Source organism: Patagioenas fasciata, chromosome 4 (genome assembly GCF_037038585.1).
Source record: "Patagioenas fasciata isolate bPatFas1 chromosome 4, bPatFas1.hap1, whole genome shotgun sequence".
NCBI classification, from domain to species: Eukaryota; Metazoa; Chordata; class Aves; order Columbiformes; family Columbidae; genus Patagioenas; species Patagioenas fasciata.
In genome coordinates this window covers 404,313-427,891 of record NC_092523.1, presented here as the reverse complement: position 1 = coordinate 427,891, position 23,579 = coordinate 404,313, and positions in this window count along the sequence as shown.

Sequence of the window (23,579 nt, the reverse complement as noted above, 5' to 3'; positions counted from 1 at the left end):
CTTTTATCAGTGTGTCTGCCATGTGCGCGGCTCTGGGAAAGCGCGTTCGGGGAGCTCGGGCTGCCCACGGGTCAAGAAAAAGCGCCCGCGCTGCGGGGCCCGGGGGCGCTGCGTGACCGCGCTCGGTGCTGCCGTCTGGTGGCCACAGCCCGGAACTGCAGCTGGGGAGCGGCGCCCGGTGCCCGTGCCGCGGGTAAGAGGGGGGCGCTGCCGCTGCGACCGAGGTCGTGCCCGTCAGAAAGGGGGGGCAGCGGTCGGACGAGCCGCCGGGAAAAAAAGAGGCGCCCGGCTCTCCCGGGGCGGCCCCGCTGCGAGGGGAACGGGCGAGGCGGCAGCAGGAGGAGGCGGCGTCTCCTCAGTCCCGGGCACAGGGGAGAGAAACCTGCCGGCCGGAGCTCCTTACGGCTCTCTCTGTTCACAATGAATTTAAGGGTAGGTGACCACCCGCCCCCCTTGTCAGCGTAAAGCAAAGGAGCGCGGTTTGTTGTTTCCTTTCAAACGCGGCTGCTGGAAGCCGCGCGGGCAAAGGGCGGGGGGGGCCCGGCAGGGCGGAGAGCAGACGGGTGAGGGTGCAGAGCGGGCCAATCAGATGGCGCGGGAAGGCTGGGGGGGGGGCGGATCGCTGATAGGCTGCCAAGGCACGTCAATTGCCATTCTGTCCGCCAATCAGATTGCCGGAGGGGCGGGTGTCGGAGGCTCCGTACTGCGCATGAGCAAACTGCGAGTGCTGATGGGCCAAGAGAATGATGATTGACTTGTCTTCGGCAGCCAATCGTGTTGCGGAAAGGGGCGGGTGCTGCTCTCTCCCTACTGCGCCTGCCCTCACTGCGAGCTCTGATAGGCGGAGAAAATGGTGATTGACGTGCCTAGGCAGGCTATCATTTTGCCGGAGGGGCGGGCGTTGCGGGCCTCTGGGCGCCGGACGGAGCATCCAATAGGAGGACAGCGTGGTGGGGTGGAAAGCAGCCAATCAGCGCGGGTCCTGGCGAGCGGGTCCGTGGTGTCTCGGGGTGGGTACCGGGAATTAACGGGAACGGGGGTCGGGGCGGCTGTGGAGCGGTTGCTGCAACCGGCACCCGGGGACCTGGAGGCAGTCGGCTCAGGGTAGCCCTTCGTGAGGTCCCCGGAGGCGGCAGAAAGGAAGGAGGCGACAGAAAGGCAGAGGGGGCCTCCCGCCGCGGAGGTCTCCGGGGCGCGGCGGGTGTCGGTGCCCGCGGAGCCCGGCGGGACGGTGGGAGAGTGCGAGGGGAACGGAGCGGCGAAAGAGGCGGCAGGTGAGTGCGGCCGCGGCGAGGGTGACCGTGCCGTTGGAACGGGGGGAGTGGGATGGGCCGGCGCGGTGAGGAGGCGTTCGGTTCAGTTTCCCCCCTGCCCTTACGGCCGAGTTGGCGAAGCCGGTGGGAGGTGTGTGACCCCGAGGGCAGGTGCGCCGAAGGCTTACGGTCTGGAGCCGTGTGTCCCTCCGGGACAGCAGTCGCTCCGGGAGCGGCGCAGCCCCCGTTAGTCGGGGGGAGACGTTTCAAACCAGAGCTAAGGCGCGGTGGCAGGCTCGGTGGCGTGGCGGGTCGGGCGCCGCTTCGGCGGGAGCTCGGGGCGAGGCCCGGCGGGTTCTGTGTCCTGTACGCGCGGCTTTCGTTCCGCGGCTCTCTGTGTGCGTTTTTGTTTCGTTGCGTTTGTTTTCTGGAGTTTATTTTGCGGGGTTCCCGCGAAACGCGGCACGACCGCTCGCCCGGGGCTGCCGCGGCGGTCTCAGTGCTGCCGCCCTGTGGCGAAACTCGGGTACTGCAGCACACGGCCGGGGGAAGAGGCGCCGTTTGACCCGAAGCGGTCAGAAGTGCCGGAAACCAACGCCAGAACCGGCAGGAGCTGCGGCTTCGCAGTTCTGTCAGCATTGATCTTAGGACTCTGATTTTGATGCTAGTCGTTTTTACTTACATTACGCTACAGTGTTCTGTTTGGTACTGCTAGTGGGTAACAAATAATTGTGCTGTACCACAACGCGAGAGGATAATATTTCATAGACTTATACTGCCAAAGAGTTTGCAAGTGTATTGAAAAGGGGGGAATTCAAGAGAAGCTACCAAGTTAATGTATACTGCGATGAAGTTATAGAAGATGTACCCTTCATTAACCGGTTCACGTGGGGTAAATGCTTTCTGACCGCCTGCATGATGAGGGGATATTTTTCACCTTTTAGATCCTTCTGCATGACAAGAGGGAGACAGAAGATTTAATAACACATTGTTTAGAAGCTGAGAGCTTAGTTTATATTTAACTAATAGATGTGTTGTCAGTGAGAAACTAAACATTTATAACTAACTTCATCAATTATTTCTTAGGTTAGATATATTGTATGTTCAAAATTTAAAACAATTGTAATTAATATGTAGCAACTGTGTGATTATAAGCAATGCAAGAGCATCCAGTCGTGGGAGCACTTGCAGAGGACGACCCCCAGAGCTCCCCAGTGCAGATGAAAGAAACATTGCCTGCTTAACGGTGTAATTGACTCTGCTGTCAAGCTTATTTCTCCGTTTCAGTACGAGCCCGTCCCGTGGCCTCACAGGGCTGTGTCCTGTGGCGGTGCTGTGGGGAAGGGGCGAGATGCTTTCCTGCACCGGTGGATGTGTTTGCTTTTATGCTGAGCGTGTCCTAAACGGTGTCAGTTTGTCTTAATGCTGTCTGGCGTTGCTGCAGTTGCTCTGGTTTTTTGAGGATGCCTTGTGTTTTGGGGTGGCCCGTTTCCCTCGAATCCTCCGTTAGCTCAGCTGCTCTCCTGTCCCTTCTTCTGACTAATTCCTCTGCTTTCTCCTGCTCTATTTTTTTCAGAGGCTGCACTCTAATTTGGAATTTCTGTGTTTCTGAGGGGGAGCTGTGAACGCCCGATGCTCAGCAGACCCCCCAGCCCAGGCGGGGAATGGAACCTGGGGAGCAGCGCCCAGGTGGGAGACGCGGCGCCGTCCTCCGTCCCCAGCGTGCGGCAGAGGAGCAGGAGGCGACAGCCGGCCGGGGGCAGATGCCGGGTGCGTCCCCAGCTCGCCAGAGCTCCCCCCGAGCCTCCTCCCGCGGCCCCGCTCGCCCCGTGCAGCCTCTCCCAGCTCCGGCAGCTCCTGCGAGCCCGTCCCGTGTTCCTGGGCCGCTCCCAAGCCCCGTCGTGAAGGCGGCAAGCCGGCCCTCGGCACCTCTCCGGTGGCCCCTGCGGAAGGAGCAGGCTGGGGCAGGGGTGAGCTACGGTGCTAACGGCCGCTGCTTCTTCTCTCCCTCTCCCGGAGGCCGCGCTGAGGATGTGGCCGTTCGCTCCCAGCCCGGGGGATGCCGTTGGCTGCGCCCGCCTCGGGCTGGCGAGGCTCGTCTGGCAGCGTGGCGGGAGAAGGGACAGGGGAGCACGTCCCGTGCGTGGACGGGGGCTGCTGCTGCTGGAGCCAGAGAGGTTGGGGAGAGGTAAAGAGGAAGAAATGCGGGGCCGTCGGCCCAACGTCCGCTTCCTGCGGCGGGCGAGAGAGCGAGCCCCTCTCTCCGGGTGGCGAAGGCTCCCTCTGCGCGGCGTGCGGCGGGCCGGGGGCCAACGTGCGCGGCAGGGTCCGTGCGCGTATCCTGGAGCGGGACGGCTGCCTGGCGAGCGAGCCAGCGAGGCTCCATGTCCCCGAAGCCTCGTCTCGTAGGAGCCCTGACACCCCACCGTGTTCTCCTAGGCTGAGGACGGCCGAGCGCCCCGAGTTACCGGAGAGGAAGGGAGGAGAGAAGGAGACGGGAGCGTCTGAGCTGTTAGAAGCCTCCTGGCAGCCACCGAAAGCGAGAGCCGCTGTGAGTCCCTGGCCCTCGGGGCCTCGTCCCCGGCTTGTGTGTCCTGGTGCCTCCCTGCCCCTCCGTCTCCTTTTTCCCCACGCTTTCTCTGGCCCGTTCTTTTCCCTGCCATTAGTTTCCTCTCTGTGTCTGTATGTGCTGCTCTGTCTCTTTCCTTCCTCCCTCCCTTCGCCGTCTCTCTCTCTGTGCCTTTGTCGTGCTCGGCGTTGCCGGCTTTCTTCATTCCGTACGGCACTGTTCCCGTCCTCGTTCACGTTCTGAGCCTTTGTGCCGCCCCGTTTTTTTTTCTCTCTTTTTATTTTCTTTTTTCCTGTCCTCCGTCTCTCCGCAGGGCTCCTCATTCCTCTCTTTCTTCCTCCAAGCCCCTGTGTTCCCCGCGGTCTCTCGCTCTGCCATCGTTTTTGCCTGTTGCCCTCTCTCTTGCTTCCCGTTGATAGGAGGAACAAAAATCTTGTAGAAAGCCCTTGGCATAAGGCAGCAAGACCAGGCCTAACGGAACAGAAACCTAACAGAGAAACACTAGCTCTGTAGGGACTGGAGGTGGGGCAAAGCGGGATGTCCTTGGCTCGCAGGCTGGGAAAATGGGACGTTCCACTAAATGGAGAAGGAGCTACTTGAGTAGCAGCACAAAATGACAGCGGGCGTGCTCAAGACATGAGGTCGAGGAGCCGACACCGGGGCAGGGGGCACCGGGCTGCAGGGGCACCGGGGACCGCTGGAGACCCTTGATGGACACTGGCATACCAGAGATGGACTGCCAGCGAAGGGTGGGGTTATGGAAAGAACTTCTGTTTAATGCACTAACTAAGCGGTAGAAGCAAATGAATATGCAATAGGTGTATGTAAAGAATACCAAGAAGCGTGAATCACACGTACGCTCAAATACAGGGGCCATCCTCTGAGCGTGCGGTGCGCTGTATTGAAATTGCCCGCCGTTTAACACTTTCAGAACAGCGTTAGAGAGTCTTTTTTGCCGACTTTTTGGTATCTCTCCGCGTCCCGTGGTTCCTCGCCGTGTCCCCGTGTCCCGCTCCCTGCCCGTGGTCGCGTTCCTCTCTGTCCCGTTGACCGTGCCGGGTTTTTTTCCTCCGTCTCCGCGCCGCTGCCGCCGCGCCGATTTGTTTCTTTCTGTGCCCTGTTCCTGGTGCTCTTCCGGCCTCTTTTCCTCTGTCCCCGCCGCTGCTTTGATCTCTGCCTTGTTTTTTCAGAGCCCTGTCCCTTTTCTCTCTTCTCGCTTTTGAAGAGAAGCTGCCAAGTTAACGTATACTGCGAGGAAGTTATAGAAGGTGTACCCGTCATTAACCAGTTGACATGAGGTAAATGCTTTCTGACCGCCTGCACGATGAGGGGATATTTTTCACCTTTTAGATCCTTCTGCACGACAAGAGGGAGATGGAAGGTTAAGTAACACGTTGTTTAGAAGCTGAGAGCTTAGTTTATATTTGACTAATAATTAACAGATGTATTGTCAGCGAGAAACTAAACAATTATAACTAACATCGTCAAATGAAATAAAGAACGTGGCTTAGCAGTGCTGCTGACTCTGCCGTCCCGTTTCTTTCCCCGTTTCAGGCGGTGAGCCAGCCGGAGGACCCGCTCTGTCCGGCCGCAGGGCCCGTGGAGCCGAGGACTCTCTTGGCGCACCCCGGGGATGTCTCTGGAGAGACTCCTCGTCTCGGTCGGATCGCCGCGGGGACGGACGAGGACCTCTGGTGAGAAGTCTTTCTTCTCTGAAATTTGGGACCGGTCACGTGCTCGCGAACTGTCCGTAAGTCGTGGTACGGAATTTCGGCAGGATAGCGTGGACGGGGTTGCGAGCACCTTAGAGGTATACAGTAGTTGCTGTGGAGTTGTTTGTGCGGCCAGCTTTTGGTGTTGGTTGTTCCCGTGCTCCGTTGTGGTGCAAAGCTGGCTCTGTATGTAGCCGTGAAGTGTACCGTAGTTGGGTTTAATTCTTGGATGTGCCTTGGTTCTGACTATGCACTTGAACACCGAAAACTACAGCAGGAGCTGCTGTGGCTTTAAGTTGCAAGGAGTGTGAGCGTTGTGGAGCCATCTGTGTTGCAGAGTGTCCTAATTGCGGTGCTGAGTGTTAGAGAGATTTGAGCTGGGTACCGGAATTGTTTTGTTTTGGAGACGGTGGGATAAACTTGGAGTACAACTTGTGAGGGCGGTGTGTCGTGGGTAGGTTTGAGTATTATCTGTGGAGTACTGCTGTAGGTGTTAATAGTTATTTGCTCGTATTTGTTACAAGATGAGCCGTGTCGTTCCGTGTGACGCGTAATGGGAGGACGGCGTAGTAGCGGTATTCTGAAAAAGAGCCCGTTAGGGTGTATTTTAGCTCACAGGAAAGAGATTGAGGAACCACCTGGTGATAATGTGAATAGAGCAACCTTGATGAAATCTTGTGAGCAGAGGCCATTGTATAAATTGGACAAGGAAGGAAAGCCTGTGCGCAAAGCGCGGTGCTGCACCCGGGCGCCCCAATGCCGTGCCGCAGCGCGCCTCAGTGCTGCCGCCCTGTGGCGAAACTCGGGTACTGCAGCGCACGGCCGGGGGCAGAGGCGCTGTTCGCCCCGCAGGGCTCGCAGCCAGGTATCTGTGTGTCAGTGTCCGTCCCCATTTGTGTAAAAACGACATCCCTCCCTCGGTGGCTCCTTAGAACGTTTAAAGATGTAAATATTGCTACCACTAACATTGTCGATCCGGCTTCTTTCCTCAGTGGATCCGTTTTGCAGTCGGTGGCCCACGATTGCTTGGAAACAGCAGAAGCTGTTCGCTCCGGCGGAGCGGATTGAAAGGACCAGCCGCTGGAGGATGCTGAAGACTCCTGGGTCGCTGATGGAAGCAGCTTTGCATAAAGCAAGGGGTACGTGAACCTGGGCATGCAGTGACGACTGCCCAGCAGGTAATGGAAGCTAAACCTTTACCTCCAACGCCCGACAAAAATAACGCCAAGAAATGCCACTGAAAAAAACACAGTCAGGGAGGGTTTTTTTAAAATTTCCTTTAGTTCCCCCCCCTCTCCCCCGCCCTGCTGCGTTTAGTGCAGTGAATGACCCATTGGGAGATGACTGTGGATCTGGCTGTTGAAGGGTGTCTGAAGGAGAAGGAGATGTGTGTAGAGCAGGACTGGTTGTGGGGGTGAGTGTAACTGGTTTGGCTGTGGGGTTGTAAATTCTTTTTGGAGGCTTCCTAGTTTCTGGTGTCACCTGTGGGGTGAAGCGTCTTTCTGTGTGCAGGTTTGAAAGGTGCGACGTACGGAGCTCCATCATTTGCCACCAGAACTCCAAATCACAGAGACAACGTTGCTGTGCAGCTGCTAAGGACAGTGTGTGTCTCAGGTAGAGTAACGTCCTTTGTGCTCTGTGTGTGTGTTCCTCCCTTGAAACGAAGGTGCGCTGCCCGGAGTTTCACGTTCCGTGTGGTACCTGCTGGGCTGAGTCTCCTCCCTACGCTCGCCCGTTTTAGCCACGTCTCTGCTCCAGCCCAGTTCGGGAGCAGAGTGGGTCATCACTGACTGCAGGGCGGTTGCACCTTCTTCAAGCTGCTAACACAGGAGGATGAATTTGGCTTTCTGCTCACATCACACATTCAGATACTGGGCAAGTTGTGTATCTCCTTCAAAAAAGAAACACTGTCAAGGGGCTGACAGAGCGTGAGTTTCACAACACAACAAACCAACTCTGCTAGGCTTACATCGTTTTGGTGGTGCATAGCATGTTTCACTTAATCCCGTCATTGCAGGTGTCTTCTAGAGCCTCCATTGTCAAATCTTGCTGGTTATTCACCCAATTTCCTTTCCTAACTGTCTTCCCTTTTCCCTTAGCGTTTTGAGAAGCTTGATCCTGGGGTGTCTGGGGGTTGCCAGCTGACAAAATGACATTGCTGTGGCCTTGCTGAGAACAGGTGTCCCTGTGAGCCACCTCCCGGGAGCAGAGCTGAAGTTGAAAGGCGGCCTGAAAGCCCCGGTGAGAGTTTTCGTTAAAGAAACCGGAGATGATGGGGTTGACGCTGCTATTGAAAAAGGCCAGCCGGTGAGCAAAGGGATAGATATAAATGTGAAAGAAGTGCAACTGGACATCTGAAAGGTTGACATAGTCAGAAAGCATCATCAGAGTCCACAAGGGAAGCCAGGAGAGGGTGAAAAGCAAAACCACAATAATGAGCATTTTGATTACTCTTTGTTTCTTCTTTGACGTGCTGTGCCATCGCTCCTGGCTGTGCTTTCCCACCGTGGGCATCGCAGTGTTGAAGAGAGCAATGCTTATCCTGGCGTACATGATAACAGTGAGCGACAGGGGAGCCAGATAGATGTTCGCAAAGAGAACTGTTGTGTAGGTCTTTCTCATTCCTGGGTCAGGCCAGTCCTCTCGGCACCAGTATACGGGGCGGGTTTCGTTGCCGTAGCCGAGGATCACCCTGAAATGTTTCTCTTCTTGTACGTGCAGCATGACGGCAGAAGGACACGTGATTGCGATGGCCAGAATCCAAGTGACGGCTATGATGATGACTGCAGTTGAAACGGTCAGCTTCTGCTCGAACGGATGAACGATGCAGCGAAACCTGCAGCAAAGATATCCGGCGACATACGTAGAGAAGCTGTTTAAGGAACGCTCACTCAAACAGGCGAGCATACGTTCGCTTCTTCAATTGCATGCTTTTTAAACAGATTAAACATGATACTCCAGTTGTTGGAAGCTGTGCTGTTGCTGGAAAAGTTACCATCGTGCGTTGCAAAGGGCCTCAGAAGGGAAACACTGATCAGGAAACTGGAAATAAGTTAGCAGATGCCAGTGTGAAACCAGCCACCGAAAGGACAGAGACCGATACAAAAGCCGCATCTCTGATCCCAGGTGGCTGTCTCCTCCAGCCAACATCAGGAAACCGCAACAAAGAGGATAAGAAATTAATAGGAGATTTATAGCCGAATTAGAATTAGGGTCCAAAGAAGCTGTCACTGGTGACGGGAGAGCAGTGGTACCTCGCAGCGCAAGGAGCTGATGCGCTCTGTTACGATTAGGTGAAAAGGTAAGAGTGAATTTATAAACTGTTTGCGAAGGAGTGACCCAGCAATGTGAAATGTGTCTAGAAAACCATCATCTTAATACTGTATACAGGGTATAAATAAGAACAATTGGACGAGGGAAATGTCCCAGGACAACACTGGCAAATAGGGTTCTCCAAGCTGCCTAGAAAAGAGGGGTATGGCTATTGGGTGGCACTCACAGCAGCTCCCTTCTCAGGTTGGCCAGGAGCATTCCCGTGCCGGGGGGCGGCTGCCGGCCTGTGGGCCGGGGGCTGCGGCTGTTTGGGGCGCTGCCCCCGCTTTGTTTTCCTAGGGGAGCCCCCCCCTGCTTTTTGGGGGTTGTGGTACGTGCACGTGTAAATGACACAATGAGAGTAAATGACACAATGAGCTGCCTGTCGGGGCCGTTTCCCTCGTGTCGCGTGACGGTGTCACTTGTGGCGCCCCAGCGTGAGCAGGGGCCGGCGATGCGGGTGGGGGATGCGGGGGTCAAAAGGGAGTCCCCCTGAAAAGAGGGGGTCACAGTCCAAACGTGCCTGAAAATTCCCGGGGGAGGAGAACACGTGTTCGACCTGTAAACACGAGTGTGGGAATTGCAAACAGAGAAATCTGTCCTTGGTATTTATATATTGCAGGATGGCATTCACGTGTCTATCAAATGCTTTTATATCAACGCCCTTTTCTACTCTATTATATAAAGGATTTTTAGAATGTAAAAAATTCCTGTTGATGGTTTTAAAAATACCAATATCTTGTCTATATGTAAATTAAAAAATGAAGGACTCGAAAATGAGAAAAAATTATATAGAAAGCAATTTAAAATAGAGAAAAGTGTGAGTAGGTAGAGCTACCTGTAATGACTGTGCGTTACATAATCTAAACGGATATTAAATATCATCTCTATGTATTCACTCATACCCGTGTACGTATTTTTTTAATAAGTGCAGATAGATATCTCCGTCTAAACCTATGTAATTGTAAATATGTCAAAATCTGTAGATCTGGAAAGATCCTGAAGCAATGCGGGGCTGTGGGCCCGACGTCCGCTTCCTGCGGCGGGCGAGAGAGCGAGCCCCTCTCTCCGGGTGGCGAAGGCTCCCTCTGCGCGGCGTGCGGCGGGCCGGGGGCCAACGTGCGCGGCAGGGTCCGTGCGCGTATCCTGGAGCGGGACGGCTGCCTGGCGAGCGAGCCAGCGAGGCTCCATGTCCCCGAAGCCTCGTCTCGTAGGAGCCCTGACACCCCACCGTGTTCTCCTAGGCTGAGGACGGCCGAGCGCCCCGAGTTACCGGAGAGGAAGGGAGGAGAGAAGGAGACGGGAGCGTCTGAGCTGTTAGAAGCCTCCTGGCAGCCACCGAAAGCGAGAGCCGCTGTGAGTCCCTGGCCCTCGGGGCCTCGTCCCCGGCTTGTGTGTCCTGGTGCCTCCCTGCCCCTCCGTCTCCTTTTTCCCCACGCTTTCTCTGGCCCGTTCTTTTCCCTGCCATTAGTTTCCTCTCTGTGTCTGTATGTGCTGCTCTGTCTCTTTCCTTCCTCCCTCCCTTCGCCGTCTCTCTCTCTGTGCCTTTGTCGTGCTCGGCGTTGCCGGCTTTCTTCATTCCGTACGGCACTGTTCCCGTCCTCGTTCACGTTCTGAGCCTTTGTGCTGCACCCGGAAGGAGGCGAACCTGTGAGGAAGAGTGATCGAGAAGGAGGGTTGGAGCGCACCTGTGAGTCAAGAGGGCCCCAGAAAGAAGACACGGGTGGTGGAACCACAGGTCAGGAGAGCTCAAGGAAGGAGAAAGGTGATTGGGGCAGTATGGGTTTTTCTAGCTCACGCGCTAATGGAAACAGTTTGGATAATAAAAGAAATGTATTCAAAACCAATAATTAAAGGCAGGGAATGTTTATATGCTATGTATTGGATAGACCTGAAGGTGTATTTGTTCCTAGAACAAAGGTGAAGTTACAATGGTAATTAACTGAAGATGTGAATTTCCAGATTGCATTGGCAACATACGCAGGGAACATATCAGTTTATTACCCTCAACATAAACTGTGGGCTGAAATTGGTAATTTACCGTTGTATGGCAAGTGCTGCTGTCAGCAACGACAAGACTGAATTTACCGATGCCTCTGGTTGCTCACGTAAAGTTGTAATTACATGGCTAAACTCAGATACCCAGTGTTGCAAACACAAGGTAGAAAAAGGAGACCAAGGGTCAAACAAGTTCTTGAGCTGACAGCTGTTAGGATCGCTTTTGAGTGTTCTGTAATGAGCCTTTGAATGTTGTAACTGACTCATTATGCAGCTGGCATACTTAACCGCCTGGAAGCTTCTTTTCTTAAGGAAGAGGATAATCCTCTTTTGATGGCTGGATTGAGAATGCTATGGTTCCTAATAAATCATAGACGTCATGGTTTTTATGCAGCGCACATCCGCTCTCGCGCTGCCCTTCCAGGACCTCTTGCGGAAGGCAATAGGAGGGCCGATGCACGAGCTGTGCCGCTTACTGTGCCTAAAGCCTTGGAGCAAGCTAAATTATCACATAAACTCTTTCACCAGAATGCAAAGTCGTTAAAACGACAATTTCAAATTACAACGGATCAGGCCAGGAGCGTTCTTATGTCCTGCCCTGATTGCCAACAGTCGGCACCCGTGCCATCCAAAGAGGGTGTTAATCCAGGAGGGATTACTGACAAGTACGGCCAGCTGATGTAACGCGTTGTTCTGAATTGGGTAAATACGTATGTGTTTCTGTAGACGCTCATTCCAGATTTCTCGTTGCGGCTGCACGCACTGGTGAAAGAGCACGGGACGTCTGTAAACAGTGGTTGGCGTGTTTTGCTGTTTCAGGAGTTCCAGGATATGTAAAACCAGAGGAAAGCGGAACGCACGCTGGATTAGAGGAGCGATCCCCCGAGTGCCCAGCGCGCCGTAATAAAAGTGCCTGCTTTTTAACACTTTCAAAACAGTGTTAAAGAGTCTGTTTGCCGACTTTTCGGTATCGTTTTCTGGCGACGAGGATGGGATAATCTGCCTGACCTCCCGTGGACCCCAGGATCTCTGGGACCTTGTGCCGGCACCGGGGAATTCCCGGAAGGGATCACGGATCCTCGGGCCAGCTCGGGACGTGGGTAAAACCCCATCAATGAGATAAGGCACTTTCATAGTCTGGTTTGTTTGCAGGCTGCCTGCGCGAGACGTGGGCGACACCAGCGCGTTGGGTCTGCGCGTTTTGGTAAATTGGGTAAATTAAAAAGAAATAAAAAACCAAAGAGGAAAATGAGAAAACAATAAATAAAAGAGAAAAACGAGGGAATAGTAATTTGGTAAAGGTACCTTTAGTGATTTTGCTGTTTGTGCCTTAGCAATTGTATGATTGTTTGTGTCTTTAGTGATTTGTTGTTGTTGTTACTTGTGTCTTGGGTGATTTTGTAGTCCAATACTTACGGTTCACCAATTGTCTGTTATTGTGATTGTGAAATAGGTAGTGGACAATGGACAGGAGCGATTCGGAAGAAATCCCCCCCGGGCTGTGTTTTGTGACATTGGAAAAGGATCGTTTGACTCCCTAGGGAACAGCAACCAGGGAATATTGTAATTAATGGTGGCCACTGTCAATAATATTAATATGCTGCACAGGTCTGGGTGGGTATACCCGAGATGTGTAGTATAGTAATGCACTACATGTAATATATAATGAGATATGTTTTAAATCATATATTGTCTATTATATAATGCATATTACACAATACAAAATGTTACATACGCATTGTATTTGAAAAAGGACAATCAGGGAAAGAAATTGAAACCAGTAAAAGGTTTGTTGACGAACAGATATTGGTGTAGAATACACAGAGAATATTAGATCAGGATTGTCCCTTGGTGAATGCAGGGTGGCATCCTGATGTCCTTATATCGGGGGACAGGCTGAATTGGTATGGACAGTGCATTTTATACGGGATTGGACACGCTGTGCCTAAAGCTGTAAATACGCCAAAGCCTTCTGAGATAAAACAGGATCGTCTGTGCCTCATTTGCTACACCCCTTTATCTGTTTCCCAAATTACGATTTAGACTGTATTTACCATTGTAAAAATAAAGCTTTCCCCCTTTAATTTTTGTCATGTATTGTAATTCATAGAGATATTGGAGCCCGTCCTACCTAAACTGTAGAAAAGACAGCAGCCATGTGTATTTTTAAATAAAGATTAAACCAAGTCTGCTAGCCCATTATCTCTAAGCGTTCTACTGTGATCACCTCCCTCCCAAGGTTTTGTGTCTATTGTATCAGGGCCTGACACCCACGGCCACAGTGGATGAATCGCCATGGGCACAGCACCAGGACCCGCTTGTTGGTGTCCAGGGTATCCACTCCAGCAGACACTGTTAGTAAAAGAGCACATCATGAAACTGGAGAACCATCTAATTGTGTCATTATACACATTCACTGCTCTTTTTTCTGCTTTATACCCCTGGTAGCTTTTTAAAATGGCACAGTTTGAAAAGGATTTCTGTTTTGGCCCTGCACACGGAGGCTGATTTTCCTTTTCTAGGGCCTTCCACCCGGTTCACCGCACCCGTGTGATCACTGCGCTGCACGTGGGCAAAATCAGCTGTGCCCTGTGTTTCTCCCGTAAAATAGTAAGAACGCTAATACAATCGTGCCAGGAACTACCTTCACTGTGAATATTTGAAGGAACCCACTGCTAATGTATTGTTAATGGGTACTTGCATTGTGGATTAGATGCAACAAAAATCCATACTTTCTTTTATCCTTTGCTGTACAGGAGGTGGTTGAACTTTTCTATAGCAGATTCAATCACCTGTTGTAAAGCGAGATGGTTGTCTCCTGTGAGGAAGCAGGGTAGATTTACCCATACTCTATAAGCACCATGGATGAGCTATATAGAGTAACAGCTTAAAAACAAACCAACCAGCAACAAGAAGCTAACGATCAAAACAACAAAAGGAAAAAAAACCCAAACAAACCAACCCAAAAGCGCAGAGGCTCCTGAACGCCCCCTCTCAGTGCTGTGATGTCCGTTTCCAGGGAGCCCGTGGGGTGTCCCCACAACCGCAGACACAGGTGACCCGGCTGGGTGGTGCCAGCAGAGAACAGTTGGTGTGACCCAGCCCGCTGCGCTGCCCTGGGAAAGCCGGGGACAAAGGGCCGGGCCGGGGCATGGGGAGGTTGGTTCCAGCTCACGGATCAGCTCACAGCGACTGCGGAAACAGCCCCGAGCCGGGACGGGCCCGGCCGTGTGCTCCTGTCCCCCCGCCGCGGGGGTCCTGGCTCTGGACATCGTTGCACAGGATCGTTTGAGAACCGTTCCTGAAGGATGCGCAGCGCCCAGAGCAGCAGCGCCTGCCCGGCTGCTGCTCAGCCGAGGGTAAGGGCTGGCACTGACCCTGTAGCAGCAGCAGAGCTGCCACAGCTGCGGGCGAGCCGAGTTACTGCTGCAGACAAGACACGGGGCACAGGGAGAGGCAATGTATTTTATTAGGATAGAAGGCATCTTTAGGAAAAAAAAACATTTTAGCAATGTCGGGCTATTATCTTTTATCAGTGTGTCTGCCATGTGCGCGGCTCTGGGAAAGCGCGTTCGGGGAGCTCGGGCTGCCCACGGGTCAAGAAAAAGCGCCCGCGCTGCGGGGCCCGGGGGCGCTGCGTGACCGCGCTCGGTGCTGCCGTCTGGTGGCCACAGCCCGGAACTGCAGCTGGGGAGCGGCGCCCGGTGCCCGTGCCGCGGGTAAGAGGGGGGCGCTGCCGCTGCGACCGAGGTCGTGCCCGTCAGAAAGGGGGGGGCAGCGGTCGGACGAGCCGCCGGGAAAAAAAGAGGCGCCCGGCTCTCCCGGGGCGGCCCCGCTGCGAGGGGAACGGGCGAGGCGGCAGCAGGAGGCGGCGGCGTCTCCTCAGTCCCGGGCACAGGGGAGAGAAACCTGCCGGCCGGAGCTCCTTACGGCTCTCTCTGTTCACAATGAATTTAAGGGTAGGTGACCACCCGCCCCCCTTGTCAGCGTAAAGCAAAGGAGCGCGGTTTGTTGTTTCCTTTCAAACGCGGCTGCTGGAAGCCGCGCGGGCAAAGGGCGTGGGGGGCGCGGCAGGGCGGAGAGCAGACGGGTGAGGGTGCAGAGCGGGCCAATCAGATGGCGCGGGAAGGCTGGGGGGGGGGGCGGATCGCTGATAGGCTGCCAAGGCACGTCAATTGCCATTCTGTCCGCCAATCAGATTGCCGGAGGGGCGGGTGTCGGAGGCTCCGTACTGCGCATGAGCAAACTGCGAGTACTGATGGGCCAAGAGAATGATGATTGACTTGTCTTCGGCAGCCAATCGTGTTGCGGAAAGGGGCGGGTGCTGCTCTCTCCCTACTGCGCCTGCCCTCACTGCGAGCTCTGATAGGCGGAGAAAATGGTGATTGACGTGCCTAGGCAGGCTATCATTTTGCCGGAGGGGCGGGCGTTGCGGGCCTCTGGGCGCCGGACGGAGCATCCAATAGGAGGACAGCGTGGTGGGGTGGAAAGCAGCCAATCAGCGCGGGTCCTGGCGAGCGGGTCCGTGGTGTCTCGGGGTGGGTACCGGGAATTAACGGGAACGGGGGTCGGGGCGGCTGTGGAGCGGTTGCTGCAACCGGCACCCGGGGACCTGGAGGCAGTCGGCTCAGGGTAGCCCTTCGTGAGGTCCCCGGAGGCGGCAGAAAGGAAGGAGGCGACAGAAAGGCAGAGGGGGCCTCCCGCTGCGGAGGTCTCCGGGGCGCGGCGGGTGTCGGTGCCCGCGGAGCCCGGCGGGACGGTGGGAGAGTGCGAGGGGAACGGAGCGGCGAAAGAGGCGGCAGGTGAGTGCGGCCGCGGCAAGGGTGACCGTGCCGTTGGAACGGGGGGAGTGGGATGGGCCGGCGCGGTGAGGAGGCGTTCGGTTCAGTTTCCCCCCTGCCCTTACGGCCGAGTTGGCGAAGCCGGTGGGAGGTGTGTGACCCCGAGGGCAGGTGCGCCGAAGGCTTACGGTCTGGAGCCGTGTGTCCCTCCGGGACAGCAGTCGCTCCGGGAGCGGCGCAGCCCCCGTTAGTCGGGGGGAGACGTTTCAAACCAGAGCTAAGGCGCGGTGGCAGGCTCGGTGGCGTGGCGGGTCGGGCGCCGCTTCGGCGGGAGCTCGGGGCGAGGCCCGGCGGGTTCTGTGTCCTGTACGCGCGGCTTTCGTTCCGCGGCTCTCTGTGTGCGTTTTTGTTTCGTTGCGTTTGTTTTCTGGAGTTTATTTTGCGGGGTTCCCGCGAAACGCGGCACGACCGCTCGCCCGGGGCTGCCGCGGCGGTCTCAGTGCTGCCGCCCTGTGGCGAAACTCGGGTACTGCAGCGCACGGCCGGGGGAAGAGGCGCCGTTTGACCCGAAGCGGTCAGAAGTGCCAGAAACCAACGCCAGAACCGGCAGGAGCTGCGGCTTCGCAGTTCTGTCAGCATTGATCTTAGGACTCTGATTTTGATGCTAGTCGTTTTTACTTACATTACGCTACAGTGTTCTGTTTGGTACTGCTAGTGGGTAACAAATAATTGTGCTGTACCACAACGCGAGAGGATAATATTTCATAGACTTATACTGCCAAAGAGTTTGCAAGTGTATTGAAAAGGGGGGAATTCAAGAGAAGCTACCAAGTTAATGTATACTGCGATGAAGTTATAGAAGATGTACCCTTCATTAACCGGTTCACGTGGGGTAAATGCTTTCTGACCGCCTGCATGATGAGGGGATATTTTTCACCTTTTAGATCCTTCTGCATGACAAGAGGGAGACAGAAGATTTAATAACACATTGTTTAGAAGCTGAGAGCTTAGTTTATATTTAACTAATAGATGTGTTGTCAGTGAGAAACTAAACATTTATAACTAACTTCATCAATTATTTCTTAGGTTAGATATATTGTATGTTCAAAATTTAAAACAATTGTAATTAATATGTAGCAACTGTGTGATTATAAGCAATGCAAGAGCATCCAGTCGTGGGAGCACTTGCAGAGGACGACCCCCAGAGCTCCCCAGTGCAGATGAAAGAAACATTGCCTGCTTAACGGTGTAATTGACTCTGCTGTCAAGCTTATTTCTCCGTTTCAGTACGAGCCCGTCCCGTGGCCTCACAGGGCTGTGTCCTGTGGCGGTGCTGTGGGGAAGGGGCGAGATGCTTTCCTGCACCGGTGGATGTGTTTGCTTTTATGCTGAGCGTGTCCTAAACGGTGTCAGTTTGTCTTAATGCTGTCTGGCGTTGCTGCAGTTGCTCTGGTTTTTTGAGGATGCCTTGTGTTTTGGGGTGGCCCGTTTCCCTCGAATCCTCCGTTAGCTCAGCTGCTCTCCTGTCCCTTCTTCTGACTAATTCCTCTGCTTTCTCCTGCTCTATTTTTTTCAGAGGCTGCACTCTAATTTGGAATTTCTGTGTTTCTGAGGGGGAGCTGTGAACGCCCGATGCTCAGCAGACCCCCCAGCCCAGGCGGGGAATGGAACCTGGGGAGCAGCGCCCAGGTGGGAGACGCGGCGCCGTCCTCCGTCCCCAGCGTGCGGCAGAGGAGCAGGAGGCGACAGCCGGCCGGGGGCAGATGCCGGGTGCGTCCCCAGCTCGCCAGAGCTCCCCCCGAGCCTCCTCCCGCGGCCCCGCTCGCCCCGTGCAGCCTCTCCCAGCTCCGGCAGCTCCTGCGAGCCCGTCCCGTGTTCCTGGGCCGCTCCCAAGCCCCGTCGTGAAGGCGGCAAGCCGGCCCTCGGCACCTCTCCGGTGGCCCCTGCGGAAGGAGCAGGCTGGGGCAGGGGTGAGCTACGGTGCTAACGGCCGCTGCTTCTTCTCTCCCTCTCCCGGAGGCCGCGCTGAGGATGTGGCCGTTCGCTCCCAGCCCGGGGGATGCCGTTGGCTGCGCCCGCCTCGGGCTGGCGAGGCTCGTCTGGCAGCGTGGCGGGAGAAGGGACAGGGGAGCACGTCCCGTGCGTGGACGGGGGCTGCTGCTGCTGGAGCCAGAGAGGTTGGGGAGAGGTAAAGAGGAAGAAATGCGGGGCCGTCGGCCCAACGTCCGCTTCCTGCGGCGGGCGAGAGAGCGAGCCCCTCTCTCCGGGTGGCGAAGGCTCCCTCTGCGCGGCGTGCGGCGGGCCGGGGGCCAACGTGCGCGGCAGGGTCCGTGCGCGTATCCTGGAGCGGGACGGCTGCCTGGCGAGCGAGCCAGCGAGGCTCCATGTCCCCGAAGCCTCGTCTCGTAGGAGCCCTGACACCCCACCGTGTTCTCCTAGGCTGAGGACGGCCGAGCGCCCCGAGTTACCGGAGAGGAAGGGAGGAGAGAAGGAGACGGGAGCGTCTGAGCTGTTAGAAGCCTCCTGGCAGCCACCGAAAGCGAGAGCCGCTGTGAGTCCCTGGCCCTCGGGGCCTCGTCCCCGGCTTGTGTGTCCTGGTGCCTCCCTGCCCCTCCGTCTCCTTTTTCCCCACGCTTTCTCTGGCCCGTTCTTTTCCCTGCCATTAGTTTCCTCTCTGTGTCTGTATGTGCTGCTCTGTCTCTTTCCTTCCTCCCTCCCTTCGCCGTCTCTCTCTCTGTGCCTTTGTCGTGCTCGGCGTTGCCGGCTTTCTTCATTCCGTACGGCACTGTTCCCGTCCTCGTTCACGTTCTGAGCCTTTGTGCCGCCCCGTTTTTTTTTCTCTCTTTTTATTTTCTTTTTTCCTGTCCTCCGTCTCTCCGCAGGGCTCCTCATTCCTCTCTTTCTTCCTCCAAGCCCCTGTGTTCCCCGCGGTCTCTCGCTCTGCCATCGTTTTTGCCTGTTGCCCTCTCTCTTGCTTCCCGTTGATAGGAGGAACAAAAATCTTGTAGAAAGCCCTTGGCATAAGGCAGCAAGACCAGGCCTAACGGAACAGAAACCTAACAGAGAAACACTAGCTCTGTAGGGACTGGAGGTGGGGCAAAGCGGGATGTCCTTGGCTCGCAGGCTGGGAAAATGGGACGTTCCACTAAATGGAGAAGGAGCTACTTGAGTAGCAGCACAAAATGACAGCGGGCGTGCTCAAGACATGAGGTCGAGGAGCCGACACCGGGGCAGGGGGCACCGGGCTGCAGGGGCACCGGGGACCGCTGGAGACCCTTGATGGACACTGGCATACCAGAGATGGACTGCCAGCGAAGGGTGGGGTTATGGAAAGAACTTCTGTTTAATGCACTAACTAAGCGGTAGAAGCAAATGAATATGCAATAGGTGTATGTAAAGAATACCAAGAAGCGTGAATCACACGTACGCTCAAATACAGGGGCCATCCTCTGAGCGTGCGGTGCGCTGTATTGAAATTGCCCGCCGTTTAACACTTTCAGAACAGCGTTAGAGAGTCTTTTTTGCCGACTTTTTGGTATCTCTCCGCGTCCCGTGGTTCCTCGCCGTGTCCCCGTGTCCCGCTCCCTGCCCGTGGTCGCGTTCCTCTCTGTCCCGTTGACCGTGCCGGGTTTTTTTCCTCCGTCTCCGCGCCGCTGCCGCTGCGCCGATTTGTTTCTTTCTGTGCCCTGTTCCTGGTGCTCTTCCGGCCTCTTTTCCTCTGTCCCCGCCGCTGCTTTGATCTCTGCCTTGTTTTTTCAGAGCCCTGTCCCTTTTCTCTCTTCTCGCTTTTGAAGAGAAGCTGCCAAGTTAACGTATACTGCGAGGAAGTTATAGAAGGTGTACCCGTCATTAACCAGTTGACGTGAGGTAAATGCTTTCTGACCGCCTGCACGATGAGGGGATATTTTTCACCTTTTAGATCCGTCTGCACGACAAGAGGGAGATGGAAGATTAAGTAACACGTTGTTTAGAAGCTGAGAGCTTAGTTTATATTTGACTAATAATTAACAGATGTATTGTCAGCGAGAAACTAAACAATTATAACTAACATCGTCAAATGAAATAAAGAACGTGGCTTAGCAGTGCTGCTGACTCTGCCGTCCCGTTTCTTTCCCCGTTTCAGCCGGTGAGCCAGCCGGAGGACCCGCTCTGTCCGGCCGCAGGGCCCGTGGAGCCGAGGACTCTCTTGGCGCACCCCGGGGATGTCTCTGGAGAGACTCCTCGTCTCGGTCGGATCGCCGCGGGGACGGACGAGGACCTCTGGTGAGAAGTCTTTCTTCTCTGAAATTTGGGACCGGTCACGTGCTCGCGAACTGTCCGTAAGTCGTGGTACGGAATTTCGGCAGGATAGCGTGGACGGGGTTGCGAGCACCTTAGAGGTATACAGTAATTGCTGTGGAGTTGTTTGTGCGGCCAGCTTTTGGTGTTGGTTGTTCCCGTGCTCCGTTGTGGTGCAAAGCTGGCTCTGTATGTAGCCGTGAAGTGTACCGTAGTTGGGTTTAATTCTTGGATGTGCCTTTGTTCTGACTATGCACTTGAACACCGAAAACTACAGCAGGAGCTGCTGTGGCTTTAACTTGCAAGGAGTGTGAGCGTTGTGGAGCCATCTGTGTTGCAGAGTGTCCTAATTGCGGTGCTGAGTGTTAGAGAGATTTGAGCTGGGTACCGGAATTGTTTTGTTTTGGAGACGGTGGGATAAACTTGGAGTACAACTTGTGAGGGCGGTGTGTCGTGGGTAGGTTTGAGTATTATCTGTGGAGTACTGCTGTAGGTGTTAATAGTTATTTGCTCGTATTTGTTACAAGATGAGCCGTGTCGTTCCGTGTGACGCGTAATGGGAGGACGGCGTAGTAGCGGTATTCTGAAAAAGAGCCCGTTAGGGTGTATTTTAGCTCACAGGAAAGAGATTGAGGAACCACCTGGTGATAATGTGAATAGAGCAACCTTGATGAAATCTTGTGAGCAGAGGCCATTGTATAAATTGGACAAGGAAGGAAAGCCTGTGCGCAAAGCGCGGTGCTGCACCCGGAAGGAGGCGAACCTGTGAGGAAGAGTGATCGAGAAGGAGGGTTGGAGCGCACCTGTGAGTCAAGAGGGCCCCAGAAAGAAGACACGGGTGGTGGAACCACAGGTCAGGAGAGCTCAAGGAAGGAGAAAGGTGATTGGGGCAGTATGGGTTTTTCTAGCTCACGCGCTAATGGAAACAGTTTGGATAATAAAAGAAATGTATTCAAAACCAATAATTAAAGGCAGGGAATGTTTATATGCTATGTATTGGATAGACCTGAAGGTGTATTTGTTCCTAGAACAAAGGTGAAGTTACAATGGTAATTAACTGAAGATGTGAATTTCCAGATTGCATTGGCAACATACGCAGGGAACATATCAGTTTATTACCCTCAACATAAACTGTGGGCTGAAATTGGTAATTTACCGTTGTATGGCAAGTGCTGCTGTCAGCAACGACAAGACTGAATTTACCGATGCCTCTGGTTGCTCACGTAAAGTTGTAATTACATGGCTAAACTCAGATACCCAGTGTTGCAAACACAAGGTAGAAAAAGGAGACCAAGGGTCAAACAAGTTCTTGAGCTGACAGCTGTTAGGATCGCTTTTGAGTGTTCTGTAATGAGCCTTTGAATGTTGTAACTGACTCATTATGCAGCTGGCATACTTAACCGCCTGGAAGCTTCTTTTCTTAAGGAAGAGGATAATCCTCTTTTGATGGCTGGATTGAGAATGCTATGGTTCCTAATAAATCATAGACGTCATGGTTTTTATGCAGCGCACATCCGCTCTCGCGCTGCCCTTCCAGGACCTCTTGCGGAAGGCAATAGGAGGGCCGATGCACGAGCTGTGCCGCTTACTGTGCCTAAAGCCTTGGAGCAAGCTAAATTATCACATAAACTCTTTCACCAGAATGCAAAGTCGTTAAAACGACAATTTCAAATTACAACGGATCAGGCCAGGAGCGTTCTTATGTCCTGCCCTGATTGCCAACAGTCGGCACCCGTGCCATCCAAAGAGGGTGTTAATCCAGGAGGGATTACTGACAAGTACGGCCAGCTGATGTAACGCGTTGTTCTGAATTGGGTAAATACGTATGTGTTTCTGTAGACGCTCATTCCAGATTTCTCGTTGCGGCTGCACGCACTGGTGAAAGAGCACGGGACGTCTGTAAACAGTGGTTGGCGTGTTTTGCTGTTTCAGGAGTTCCAGGATATGTAAAACCAGAGGAAAGCGGAACGCACGCTGGATTAGAGGAGCGATCCCCCGAGTGCCCAGCGCGCCGTAATAAAAGTGCCTGCTTTTTAACACTTTCAAAACAGTGTTAAAGAGTCTGTTTGCCGACTTTTCGGTATCGTTTTCTGGCGACGAGGATGGGATAATCTGCCTGACCTCCCGTGGACCCCAGGATCTCTGGGACCTTGTGCCGGCACCGGGGAATTCCCGGAAGGGATCACGGATCCTCGGGCCAGCTCGGGACGTGGGTAAAACCCCATCAATGAGATAAGGCACTTTCATAGTCTGGTTTGTTTGCAGGCTGCCTGCGCGAGACGTGGGCGACACCAGCGCGTTGGGTCTGCGCGTTTTGGTAAATTGGGTAAATTAAAAAGAAATAAAAAACCAAAGAGGAAAATGAGAAAACAATAAATAAAAGAGAAAAACGAGGGAATAGTAATTTGGTAAAGGTACCTTTAGTGATTTTGCTGTTTGTGCCTTAGCAATTGTATGATTGTTTGTGTCTTTAGTGATTTGTTGTTGTTGTTACTTGTGTCTTGGGTGATTTTGTAGTCCAATACTTACGGTTCACCAATTGTCTGTTATTGTGATTGTGAAATAGGTAGTGGACAATGGACAGGAGCGATTCGGAAGAAATCCCCCCCGGGCTGTGTTTTGTGACATTGGAAAAGGATCGTTTGACTCCCTGGGGAACAGCAACCAGGGAATATTGTAATTAATGGTGGCCACTGTAAATAATATTAATATGCTGCACAGGTCTGGGTGGGTATACCCGAGATGTGTAGTATAGTAATGCACTACATGTAATATATAATGAGATATGTTTTAAATCATATATTGTCTATTATATAATGCATATTACACAATACAAAATGTTACATACGCATTGTATTTGAAAAAGGACAATCAGGGAAAGAAATTGAAACCAGTAAAAGGTTTGTTGACGAACAGATATTGGTGTAGAATACACAGAGAACATTAGATCAGGATTGTCCCTTGGTGAATGCAGGGTGGCATCCTGTTGTCCTTATATCGGGGGACAGGCTGAATTGGTATGGACAGTGCATTTTATACGGGATTGGACACGCTGTGCCTAAAGCTGTAAATACGCCAAAGCCTTCTGAGATAAAACAGGATCGTCTGTGCCTCATTTGCTACACCCCTTTATCTGTTTCCCAAATTACGATTTAGACTGTATTTACCATTGTAAAAATAAAGCTTTCCCCCTTTAATTTTTGTCATGTATTGTAATTCATAGAGATATTGGAGCCCGTCCTACCTAAACTGTAGAAAAGACAGCAGCCATGTGTATTTTTAAATAAAGATTAAGTCAAGTCTGCTAGCCCATTATCTCTAAGCGTTCTACTGTGATCACCTCCCTCCCAAGGTTTTGTGTCTATTGTATCAGGGCCTGACACCCACGGCCACAGTGGATGAATCGCCATGGGCACAGCACCAGGACCCGCTTGTTGGTGTCCAGGGTATCCACTCCAGCAGACACTGTTAGTAAAAGAGCACATCATGAAACTGGAGAACCATCTAATTGTGTCATTATACACATTCACTGCTCTTTTTTCTGCTTTATACCCCTGGTAGCTTTTTAAAATGGCACAGTTTGAAAAGGATTTCTGTTTTGGCCCTGCACACAGAGGCTGATTTTCCTTTTCTAGGGCCTTCCACCCGGTTCACCGCACCCGTGTGATCACTGCGC